Here is a 12,944-nt window from a genome sequence, read left to right as displayed (position 1 = left end):
GTAGGCAGAGAGACAGGCAGAGAGATAGGGGGAAGCAGGCTCCCTGCCAAGCAGAGAGCCAAATGAGGGGCTTGATCCCAGGATTGTGGGATCATGACCTGAGCCAAAGGCAGAGGCTTTAACCCACTGAGCTACCCAGGCGCCCCAAGCAATCTTATTTTTTTAAAGAAAAAATAAGGCCTGAGATTATAGAGATAATTGGCAGGGCTGGCTTTTGTATTGGTGTTTCCCTCTGCTGTTTATCATCATTTCTGCTGCAATTTTAGCACATCTTAAGTATTTCAATATTTCTGAACAAAACTGGAGAATTTGTGAAGCTGATTTAGGAAAGAAGGTCAGGAACTTTTGATTCACAAAGAAACTGGGGGGATAATTTAGCTGTATTGAAGCCATGCACCCCAAATCTAGATGTCCATTATTATTACATTTTAATTTTTTGAGGACAGGAAACTTCTTAAAAAAAAGCCACCCCCCACCTTGTTGAATAAACGAAAAAAATACATAAACATGCATGAATGACTTTGGAGTGGTATGTGTGTGGTAAGTGGCTATGTTTATTATTTTTAAGATTTTTTTTATTCTATAAATCTTTGTTGCAGGCGAGCAGGAGGAAGGCATAGTGTAGGAAATGAAAAGAGGTTTAACCACAGTCCCCACTATTAAGGAGCTTTAGAGTATAGTAGGTTGGGGGGCAGATATACTACAGTAGAAAGTGATGAATAGTGTGGGAAACAAAGGCAGATGAAAAATATTAAATTTCTTTACTATCTACAGTCTATTAGCAAGTCCTTGAAACAGGCAGAGTAGGGACTCAACTATTCAACTACTAATACTTTGCTAAGGGTGAAAAGGACCCCCGCATCCTGTAAGTCTACTTTAATATATAAAAACGCCTTTAGAAATTTCCTTTATCTCTAATCCCCCTAAGATACCTGCTGGCAATCATCTCTCAAGTGTATGGCCCACCCATATATATCTGAAGGGTCTCATGACTAAGGTTTTATTCGATGGTAATAAATGACCTTTTCCTAACAATAGCTAGTCCCCTCAAGTTTCCCTCTTGGAGAACTTATTTCCAAACTTCCTTAGAGAATTACACTATCCCTAACCCCCCTTCCAACTTGTAGGTATATAATCACCACCCCTCATGACCATACTGTAGCTCTTTCTGCCCATGTCCTGTCCCCATATTTTAATAAAATTACCTTTTTGTACTAAAGACATCCCAAGAATTCTTTCTTGGCAGTAGGCTTCAAACCCTAAGGTCTTCCTCCATCAATGAACAACTTTTACAAGCGGTGTTGATGAAGGAGCGGAAGGCTGGCTGAGGACAAAGCAAAAGCTGACACCCTCCAACCTTCCTCCACACCCCTCTTGGGTGGGACCTATGTGAAGTTCTCTAGGAATCTCCCAACTATCTTAATGTGAACAGCTTGCTAAAAAGGGCAAAAAGACCTTGGCAATGGTAAGGCCTCTGGTATCTTGTAGGTCCTCTTTAGCATACTAAGTTCTACTGAAACCTCCTTTTTCTTTCTCCCACCCCCATTGTATAAACCTGCCACCCCCTCACAACCCCAGGGCAGCAGCATACTTTAATAAACCACCATTTTGCACCAAAGCTGTCTCAAGAATTCTTTCTTGGTCCTCAGCTCTGGGCTCCCACCCAGTGAAAACCTCACCTATATTCCAAAACTTCATCTGTGATGTAAGGGATGTGGGCGCTCAGAGGAGGGAGTTTCTTTGGCAGTGGGGAAATATTGTGTCTGCAGGGAAGCACTTGGTATGTCCATCAGGAACCTGAGTTCTAGAACTGGTTCTACTGATTTGCCCAGGGACCTTGGACCATAAATTAGTCTTGTAAATTAAATTCCCCAGATTTCTGTTTGCCACTCTGAAATTCTAAGGGTCGGTTGGACGATTAGGTTCCCTGGGACAAGGCCCTCCGCAGCTTCTTATTGCTATTATTCCTCGCCCCTGCATGACCCCCAGTCCAGACGAGGAAGTGAGCGCGGCCTCTTTAAGGGAGCCCTCCACTGCCGGCCAGCGCCCGGGGTGCCCCCGGCTGGAGAGCAGGGGCGGGGCGCCGGACACCCGGGCTTCCCACGCAGCCGGGGACGCCGTCGCGTCACGGCGCTCGCAGCCAATCAGGGTGGAGCCTGCCTGGACGCATTACTAGGGCGACGGCCCGACGCTTCCCCGCTTCGGGATGAATTAGCGGCGGGTTCTGCTTGCGGTTGTGACCCCCACGATTCTCCAGCTCGTCCACGCGACCCCCAAGGCGAAGCGCGACGTCCTCTGCTGGTCACAGGTGGGAGGCTGGAACTGTCAGGTGGTGGTGGGGAGGTGTTACGCGCCGGTAAAATGGCGGCGGCGGCCGGGGGATCCCCGAGGTGGCGGAGGGGGAGTAACCCCACGGACTCTTCCCCCTGAGCTGCGGGCGTCCCCGGGCTGCGACCCGGATAACGGTCGCTTGACCAGGAGTTGGGGTCCCGACGCAGGTGGCGGCGTCGGCGGCTCAGGTGAGGGGAGGCTGGGAAGCGATTCCCAGAGGCAAGCGGAGGCGTGAGAGCGCTGCGGGGCCGCGCGGGCGGGCTCGGTGAGAGCTAGGCGACTGCGGGGCTAGTTGGGCCAGGAGCGCCATCCCTGTTCCCGGTTAATGTCAAGACCTTCCTGCTCCAGACCTGGACGGGTCCGGGAGCTGCCTCGCCCCAAACGGAGCTCTGTTTCTGCCATTGTTGAATCACATGTGCAAACGCCCCAAAGTTTCCGCCACGTGTGAGGCTTGAGCGTGGGTTGTCGAGCCCTCATCTGTGTATTTTCAGGCGCCAGATGCCTGCCCATAGGTGCCAGTGTGGCAGTGCCACCAAAGGAAAGTTAGGCCCCAGCCAGGAACTGATGTCAAATCTGATTGTTAAGGTGTATCTTAGCTTCGACCGTCTCACTGAAGAGGCGAAATAAAAAGGGCACTTGAGTGTCTTAGAGACGTTATCTTTCCTTGTACAGTTTCCTGCTTAGATGGGTTCCTTGGAATATTGCCTCTGCCTTCGAAGCTCATTGACTGCATTCATGTGCACGTGGCTGTAGATAAGGCTGAGGCTTAGGATTCCGATTAAGCCTAGGGAAGTAATGGAAAGTATGGTGAAGGCCTTTCAGGGATGAAATATTGTCTACTCATGTTGCTTTTTGGGCAAAGATATATCATAAAATATAATTCGTTTTCCAAAAGTGTCTTAATGGAAGTCCTTTTTGCAACTCCGTTGATTTTTGAGAGTAAAAGAAAATTATAAGTTTTTTTAAAAAGTTCCTGTTGCCACATTGTACTTTGATGTGACAGATAAGCATACTATCAAGTGACTTTTTATTTGATAGCAGGCATGATTTTGTGGAGTGCTTTGTTCTGTCATTGAGAAAGCACAGTAGCACTTTGTGTTTCAGTCATCAGTAGTTCCTGTCTTTGGAGTGCTCACTGTGTGTCAGGCATTGTGAAAGTGAGGCTTCTACCTTTTAATCCAAGCAAGTGGGTTAGTTCATATGCCCCCACCAGTTATTTAGGCTGGCTGCTGCTTGCCACCAGAAGGAAATAATGGGGGGAGAACCCAAAATACTTTCTTCTACACTGCTACTTGGTGATTTGGTCAGTTTGGCCTGGGGCTTCGGTAGGAGTGGTTTCTAGTTCCTACTCTGCCACTTAAAATATGTTAGGGAAATCATATAACCTCTTTGTCAGTATCTTACCTCTGAAATGGGCAAAGAATTACTTGTCCAGACAATCTCATTGTATTTTTTTTTTAATTTTTAGATTTTATTTGTTTATTTGACAGAGCTAGTTTGCACAAGCAGAGGGAGCGGAGGAGGGAGAGGGAGAAGCAGAGGGAAAGAGAGAAGCAGGTTTTCCATTGAGCAGGGAGCCTGATATGGGACTCAATCCTAGGACCCTAAGATCATGACCTGAGCCGAAGGCAGACACTTAACTATCTGAGCCACCCAGGCCCTCCTCTCATTGTACTTTTGTGAGGAAAACCAAGATGATATATATGAAAGGGCTTACAAAAGTGAAAAATACAGGGGTAACAGTTGACAATTCTTACCCTACGGTTACTCAGCCAAGGATGTTGTCTGTGCAGACTCAGTCACCTAGCAACTTTGCGAAGTGCTTACTTTCCCATCTTTGTTTTTACTGATGAGGAAACTGAGGCACAAATTAAACAACTGTGTTCTCAACCACTGTGCATACCATCTTTCTGTATCATTCAGGTTTGTTATGTGTTAAGGGGATACATAGGAACACATTTTTCAATGAAGTATTTTGTTTGTGATCCTTTGGTTGTGTTGTATAAGTAATAACCATGTTTCATTCATTTCATTGGTAACCAATAGTGATTTATATGGTGATGATTACAGTAACTTTGGTTAAGTGATATATTCAACCTACTTTTGCTGCCATCTATCTATCTATCTATTTATTTAATGCCCTTTATTTTAAAAAGCATTTCAGAACAAAGAGTTGATTAATTTCTAACAGGAAGCAATAATCAATAATTAAGGAAAATTTTAGTTTTTATTAAACTGTCAATAACTTGTTGGGTTACTTTTGAAAGAAAACTTACGTTAGGTTCATTGCTTTGACGTGTTTGTATATAGTTGTCATCTCTATAGAAAAAAATAAAAAGATATGAATAAAAGTGGCTCGGACATTTATTCATTCTTTGAACCTTTATGGAATTGTCCTGCCAAGTCTTTGGCGTGTGAAGATTAATTCCTGACCTTATCATCCAGGAAGTCCAGGGAGAAGTCCAGGTCCAGAAGTTTGTAGACTGGTGAATGAGACAAACAAATAAATAATTAACTAAGGTAATCTGAGAAGGACTCAAATGTAGTTGTGGTGGGTATAGAGAGCTGTGGGAACACATACAAGAGAACAGTTGGTTTTGTTGTGGGGGCCCTGACCAAGTGAGGCAGGGAGCTGACTGCAGGGTAAAGGAGAAAGTGCTTTCAGCCAAAGGAGTTAGCAGGGGAGAGTCAGGGTGAGAGAGTCATGGGTGTCCATGGGTCAGACCAGAGTTTTGCAGAAGTTGCTGAGAATGAACACAGGAAAGATAGTGAATTCTCAGCTGAGAGAGGGACTTTATCACATGGGCAGTGGGACCTATAGAAAAATCTTAATCAAATGAGTAATACAATCTGATACATGTTTTGGAGAGATGGCTGGTGGTGACAGAGTGAAAGAATGTAAGGAGATTAGCTAAGGACAGTTTCCGTACTCCAAGCAAGAGGTGGCGAGGGAGTGCATGGGGCATCCACTGCCAGAGTAGAGTTCAGAGTCCACCACACACATTTTGAAAGCAGAAGGGAAGATTGATTGGGTGTGAAGAATTATAGGATGGGAGAGGGGAACGCTTGCAAAGCAAGTAAAGAGTCAGGTATTTTGTTTTTGTTTTGTTTTGTTTTGGTTTTTTTTTTTTTTTTTTTGGAATAATATGGGTGCAGATTGGAGATATTGTTCATTAATTCAAGAAAAGGATAGAGCAGAAAATTCTTTGTTACTGGGTTTTGGGAGGATTGTAAACTCCTTGAGGTTTTGGGGTCAATAAGATTTAATAGAACCAGGCTTATAACTTCCTGTAGGCTTCTGGTTTCATAGACTACAGAAAACTCAATTATTTCATAAAAGTCAACATGGTTCAGTGAAAAAGTTGGCTCCACTGGAGCAAAGCCACTCAAAAAGAGAGGGAAGAATCATCTAATGTATGTTGGGGTAAAATGTTAGAATAATAGGTATTAGAGAATTTTTTTCATTTATTTTTATGTTAGGTTTTTAATATACTTATACAGAAGTCCCATTATAATATGGAAATAATCACAAATGAATCCTCTAGTTGTAAAACTGATCAAACATTCAGAACAGTAGAGTTGTCTAGCATCTGACAACATAACATGAATGAATACATTTTTAAATGGACTGCAAGGTGAAGCTGGAAACCTTGCAGAGATGAAGGATTTCATGCGTTCAGAGCAAGGTTGAGAACTGTTCAAACTGTAAGCACGAGTCAGAGAACTAGTACTCTAGTACTCTTAGACTAAATTTCTTTAGAAAAGGACTCTGAAAGCAATGACTGTAACAATGATTGATAAAATTTGATGTCAGTCTTCATTAAAATCGAGAACATCTCTCCACCTAAGATACCATTAAGAGAATGAATGGCAAAATACAGACTGGAAAAAGAAATTTGGAATTCATATATCTGCCCAAGGACTCCTACCCAGAGTGTGTGTGTGTGTGTGTGTGTGTGTGTGTGTGTTTGTATGTATAAAATTAACAAAAGGACAATTTAAAACATGTAAAGAAGTTCTGAACAGGCACTTTCTACTAGAGGATCTCTGAATGGTCTGTATGCATATAAAAAGGTGTTCAATGTTATTAGTCCTAAATGGAAACTCCCAAAGGAGAAATAGAAATTCAAATAGTGACCTGCTGCTACACGCCTTCCAGAATGGCTAAAATTAAAAAATTATTAATGCCAGTATTGTAGAGCAACTGAATCTTATATATGTTGGTGGGAATGTACAATCATTTTGGAAAACTGTGGCTGTGTCTAATCTTACCTATTAAAACATCAGTTCTATTCCTAGATACATACTCAAGAGGAAGGGATATATAGGTCTACCAAAAAAAAAAAAGTAAAAAAATGTTCATACAACCTTTATTCATAACAACTAAAAATCAGATAAAACCTAAGATACATTAGCAGCAGAATGGATGAGTAAATTGTGGTATATTTATAAAAGAGGACATTACAAAAGCAGTTAATGAATGAACTACTGATACAGCCACATGGATGGGTTTTGTAGACAAAAGATTGCATACCTTATGACTCCATTTAAATGAAGTCCAGAAATAAGGTACATTTATTTCCTGGTGATAGAAGTCAGAATAGCGGTTCATTCAGGAACCTTCTTGAGTGTTGGAAATGTCCCATATATTGAGCGGATGTTATGTGGGTGCATGTATATGTAAAATTCCAAGTTGCACACCTAATATTTCTGCACTTTCTGTTATACTTTAAAGGGATTCTAGTGAGAATTTGGCAGTGTTAAGCCAATTTTGATGAGGAAACCCAGCAGGAATGATGGAAAAAATGCTAAGAATTGAAAAAAGCACGAGAGGCTTCATAGGAATTAATGATGAAACCTAGAATTTTTCTTTTGTTTAGTTGTCTTGTAAAAGGCAATGAGAAATCAAGGTTCTCATATCATGCAGTTTTACAATTTGGCTACAAAGTTACGTCCCAATTCCTTGTTAATTCCTTGTCCTAAGAATTGGTGTATACTTGCAAGTGTAACCTAAGTTTTCATTAATATCAGATATATTATGAAAATAAATTGATTTATATTGTGTTTCATTTTTGAGGGGGAAATTCTAACCTAGTCTCTCTTTCTCTTTTTTAAGGATTTTATTTATTTGTTTATTTAACAGAGAGAGATAGAGATCAAAGTAGGCAGAGAGGCAGACAGAGAGAGTAGGGGAAGCAGTCTCTGGGTTGAGCTGAGAGCCTGATGTGAGGCTTGATCTCAGGACTCTGATATCATGACCTGAGCTGAAGGCAGAGGCTTAACCCACTGAGCCACCCAGGTGCCCAAACCCACTCTTTTCTCATCATTGTATAATGCCCCTGTTTAAGAGAAATCACTGTGTGGTTTTTTTCCATTTCATGCTAATTGCTCTTGGATAATGAGGACCACTGTGATCCCTTTGGCTGCAAGGTTTTGGATGTAAGAGTGAAGCTGAGGAAAGCCTGTGGTTGAGTTCCTGTAGTCATGGGGTGAAGCTCACAAAAGGCCGTGGTGAACTTCAGCTTGATTTGACAGTGTTCATTGCATCTTTACCTAGTCCTCTCTCCTGTCAGTGGGAACATGACGATCCTACTGTGATTACCCTGGAGGCAAATGAAGGGGTATCTGAGGGGCACCATCAGTGAAGGCTGACCTGGGGGGATTAACCACTTTATCAGCAGTCTTTCACAGTTGAGGTTTCTGAAAAATGAAATTGTTCACTTCCTCCCAGGAAGTAGATTGCTGCTCTGGGGACAGTAAAGGGAAGACTGAAGCTACCCATTGTTTTCCAACTCAAATAAGAGCTCGCCTCCACTTTATGTTTTAAGTATATAGTTAATCCCCTTGGGAGAAGCAGGAATTGTGAGTGTTGGTGAGCTGATAGAAATTAGGAATAAGAGAATGAGGAAGAGAAGAGAGTGGTGGCAGCCATTCGTAGAGTTCTGTGTGACCCTATGTAGTATGGAGGGAGTATGGAGGGAAAAAGGTGATTTTTAGCTCAGACAGGCTCTTCCCACAGGAGTGTTCAGGTACCTTGGGGAAGCCAGCTTTGTCTGTGGCTCTTATTATTTCTGCCATCCTGTTGTTGTCATACAGATGGTTTCTTAGAATTATGTTTTCTTTTTATTGTGTAGCCTTTAAGTAAATAAAAAAATGCCTATGTGGGTTTACAGAAGACAATGATGGTAACTAGGAGCTGCTTGAACTCCAACATTTTTATTTATTTACCTTGAATATTTTTGGACACCATGAACTTGGTGGTGGGGACAGAGTCATGTAAGACATGATTCCTATCCTTGAGTTTACTCTCTAGAGGGGGGATGAATTAGTGCCTTCTCTCCAGTGATCTCCAGATCACTGAGAGTCATCTCTTGTGACCTCTAGATTTTCTGTGATGAAAGGTAAGCATGACAGCTGTGAAACATGAGGTCCATAGGCAGTCATGGTGACAGTTTCTTCTAGTAGTTATTAATAATCATTATATACAGTTAATATTTGTTGAGTGCTTACTGCATACTGGTTTAAGTTCCAAGTGCATTACGTTTGCAGTTCCTTTAATTCTTCTATGAGGTGAATACTATTATAATCTTCATTTTACCTTTGAGGAAACTGGGGCCGGAAAGGTGAAGTAACATGTGTTTGAATTTAAGCAGTCTAGTTCCAGGGTCTGCTGTAATGCCTGTTTTAATTCACTTTAAATTTAAAATATACTTTATTTATGTGGTTTTAAGTGTAAGCTTATTTTTTGAATAAGATGTGCTTTATATTACAAGTTATGCTCAAAGTTTCTGAATATCCATGTTGAACATAGTTTGCTGTAGCTGCTTAGGATGATTCTATAATGTGGGGTTTTTTTTCTTTTTTAGGGGGGGGAAATAGGGTAGGAGGGGTAGAGAGAATCTCTCTCTGGGCTTCATGCCCATCAGGGAGCCCAATGTGGGGTTCAGTGTCACGCCCCTGAGATCATGACCTGAGCAGAAATCAAGAGTCAGGCATTTAACTGACAGCCATCCAGATACCCCTATGATGTGGAAGTTTTTTTTGTCTTTTTGAAGATTTTATATATTTATTTTAGAGAGAGCCGGTGAAAGAGGGAGAGAGAGCGTGAGATGGGGGAGGGTCAGGGAGAGCCTCCCTGCTAATAAGCAAGGAGCATGATGCCGGACTCTTATCTGGGGACTCCAGGATCATGACCTGCGCTGAAGGCAGTCGCTTTACCAACTGAGCCACCCAGGCACCCTATGTGGAGTTTCAAATGAGAGATCCTTTTGTGCTTTTCTCCTTTCCTGTGTTGTGATTGTTTTGGCTCTCTTAATACTCTTACATGTGTCATTATATTATCTGAAATTCAGTAAAAACGTATTTCTGGTTTTATTGTTTGTGTTATAAACATACACATAATGATTTATGTTGTATTCAAATTGGAGAGTTTGCAAATTATGGGAGTAACATACTTTTCATGTGAATAACTACAAATTTAAACTTAAATTGTTTTTTCAGCATGGCTGCTAATTAGGACCAGTTGATTAAATTAAAGGGAGAATTATGTTTGCTTTGTTCTCTGTAAGAATGGAAGAGAAGTGTAGAAGCAGGACTGAAATAATCTAGAGTAGTCTAGGGGGTGCTGGAGTAACCTTATTTTGCTTAGTTTATTTATGGTTGTAATGAAACCAGCTCAATTTACCTTTTCTTTCCTTCTGAGAAGAAATACCTTGGAAGTCAGAGTTAATCAAGATTGAATCTTTCCTACAGCTACTGTTATAAATAGTTCTTGTGTACTGAGTGGGCTAATCTTCAGGGAACTCAGTCTGCATTGGACAGAGATATTCCTAAAGCTGTATTTATTTCTCTTTATCTCAGATTTCTTTAACTTTCAAAAATTAGGAGTGTTACTATTCTTATTTTGAATTAAGAACTCTAAAATTGTATCTGGTTTTCTTTTGCAGTTGCAATTCAGACTTCTCAAGGGCCTTTTCCAAACCCATTTGTTAATTCTTTACATTTCTAGGAGATGAGTATTTATATTTGTTTCTTGTGGCTGCTGTAACAAATACCACAAACTTGGTGACTTACTATAGCAGCAGTTTACGTTTTCACAGTTCTGGAGGCCAGAAGTCTTAGTTAGATCAGAATCAGTGGCTGAGGTCCAAGTGTGGGAGGACCGTGCCGCCTCCAGAGGCTCCAGGGAGAGTATGTTCTTGCCTCTTCTGGCTTCTGGTGACTGCCTTCATTTATTGGTGTGATCACAGCACTCCACTACTTCCGTCTGTGGCCACATTGCCTTTTCCTCTTCTGTGGTCCAATCTTCCTCCACCTCCTCCTCCTTCCTTTTTTTTTTTTTTTTTTAAAGATTTTATTTATTTATTTGACAGAGACAGCGAGAGAGCAAATTCAAGCAGGGGGAGTGGGAGAGGGAGAAGCAGGCTGTCCGCCGAGCAGGGAGTCTGACTTGGGGCTGGATCCCTGGACCCTGGGATCATGACCTGAGCCAAAGGCAGACGCCCACCCAGGTGCCCCTTCTTTGCCTTCTTTTTAAGACAGTTTATTTTGAGGTAATTGTAGAGCTACCTGTAGTTGTAAGAAATAGTACAAAAGGAACCCATGTACCTCTTACCCAGTTTTCCCCAATGGTAACATCTTGCAAAACTATAGTACAGTATTACAGCCAGAATATTGACATTGATAGAGCCAAGATCCAGAATAGTTTTGGCATATAGGTTCCTTATGTGGTCCTTCGATAGCCATACACCCCCTTCTCAGAGAACCACTAATGTGTTCGTCATTTCTAGAATTCTTCCATTGCAAAAATGTTATGTAAGTGGAATTAGACAGTATTTAACCTTTGGGGATTGTCGTTTTCCACATAGCATAATTCCCTGGAGGTTCATTCAGGTTGTTGCATGTATCAATAGTTTGTTCTTTTTTCCTGCGTGGTATTCCTCATGAGCCTTAGTATTTGGTGTGGATCTACCCATTGAAGGACATGTTGGGTGATTTCTAGTGAATGGCTGTTAAATAAAAACTGTTAAGAACATTCATATACAGGTTTTTGTGTGAACTTAAGTTTTCATTTCACTGGGATAAATGCCCAGGAGTGTAGTTGCTGGGTTATATTGTGGTTATATAGACAAATAAGTGTATTTCTCAACTCTCAGTTCTATAGCATTGATTTATATATGTCTCTCCTTATGCAAGTGCCACACTGTCCTAATTACAGTTGCTTTGTGGTAAGTTTTGAAATCAGGAAGTATGAGTCCTCCTACTTTGTTCTTCTTTTTCAAGTTTGTGTTGATTAATCTAGGTTCCCGAGCATATCCATATGAATTTTAGCATCACCTTGTTAATTTCTACAAAGATTTCCCGCTGTGGATTTGCTAGTGATTTTTAATATATTCATTGAGTTGTATAACCATCACTACAATTAACTTTAGAACATTTTCATCACCTCAAAAAGAAGTCCTCTGTTCATTAGCAGTAACACTCCCCTTTCTCCCAGCCTTGGCCCTAAATAAGATCTAATCTACTTTCTGTCTATGTATTTGCCTATTCTGGACATTTCACTTAAGTAGAATCATACAGTATGTGGTCTTTTGTGATTATCTTCTTTCACTCAACATGTTTTCAAGGTTCATCCCTGTTGTAGCATGAATCAGTGCGTCATCTGTATGGCTGATAGATATTCCATTTTATGGATAGGCCCCATTTTATTTATCCATCGATCAGTTGATGATCACTTTTTGGCTGTTATGAGTAATGCTGCTATGGTGATTCAAGTACAAGTTTTTGTATAGGTATATGTTTTAATTTTTCTTTGGTATATACTTAGGAGTTAAATTTCTGGGTCATATGGTAAACATGTTTAATCCTTTTAAAAAGTTTATTTAAATCCAATTTAGTTAACATAGTGTATTACTAGTTTCAGAGGCAGAATTTAGTTTTTCATCAGTTGCATGTAACACCCAGTGCTCGTTACTTCAAGTGCCCTCCTCAGTGTCCATTCCCAGTTAGCCCATCCCCTCACCCACCACCCCTCCTGCAACCTTCAGTTTGTTCCCTATAGTTAAGAGTCTCTTTGGTTTTGCCTCCCTCTCTGTTTTCATATTACTCTATTCTTTTGAGAGACTGCTAGACTCTTCCAGGCTGTACCATTTTACAATCCCATCAGCAGTGTGTGAGTGCTCCCATTTCTCTACAGCCTCACCAACACTTATTATTATCTGTCTTTTTGATTATAGGGACATACTAGGGAAGCTGTATTATAATATCCTAGTGGGTTTGAGGTGATATCATTGTGGTTTTGATTTGCATGTCCCTGATGGCAAATGTCATCAGACATCTTTCCATGTGCTTGTTAGTCACTTTGTATATTTTCCTTGGAGAAATGTTTATTCAGATCCTTTGCCCATTTTTTAAATTAGGTTATTTGCCGGGGCACCTGGGTGGCTCAGTGGGTTAAGCCTCTGCCTTCAGCTCAGGTCATGATCTCAGGGTCCTGGGATTAAGCCCCGCATCAAGCTCTTTGCTCAGCGGGGATCCTGCTTCCCTCTCTCTCAGTCTGCCTCTCTGCCTACTTGTGATCTCTGTCAAGTAAATGAATAAAATATTAAATTAGG

General features: G+C 41.2%; 1 protein-coding gene across 3 annotated transcripts in view; it reads left to right on the top strand.

The window, feature by feature from the left end:
• The first annotated feature begins 2,151 nt into the window (after positions 1 to 2,151).
• The window catches only part of LCLAT1 (lysocardiolipin acyltransferase 1), a 180,824-nt gene continuing 170,031 nt past the window's right edge, over positions 2,152 to 12,944 (top strand). For 2 of the 3 annotated variants that reach the window (XM_059188701.1, XM_059188700.1), the window contains exon 1: positions 2,152 to 2,308. The gene's annotated coding sequence lies outside the window, so the exon portion shown is untranslated. Of the gene's footprint in view, positions 2,309 to 2,342; positions 2,520 to 12,944 lie in introns of those variants that run through there. The other variant, XM_059188702.1, reaches the window with a different exon arrangement.

This window comes from Mustela lutreola, chromosome 9 (genome assembly GCF_030435805.1).
Source record: "Mustela lutreola isolate mMusLut2 chromosome 9, mMusLut2.pri, whole genome shotgun sequence".
In the NCBI taxonomy this organism is placed as follows: Eukaryota; Metazoa; Chordata; class Mammalia; order Carnivora; family Mustelidae; genus Mustela; species Mustela lutreola.
The sequence above is the reverse complement of the archived record's forward strand: the minus strand, read 5'-3'. Positions and strand labels throughout refer to the sequence as shown.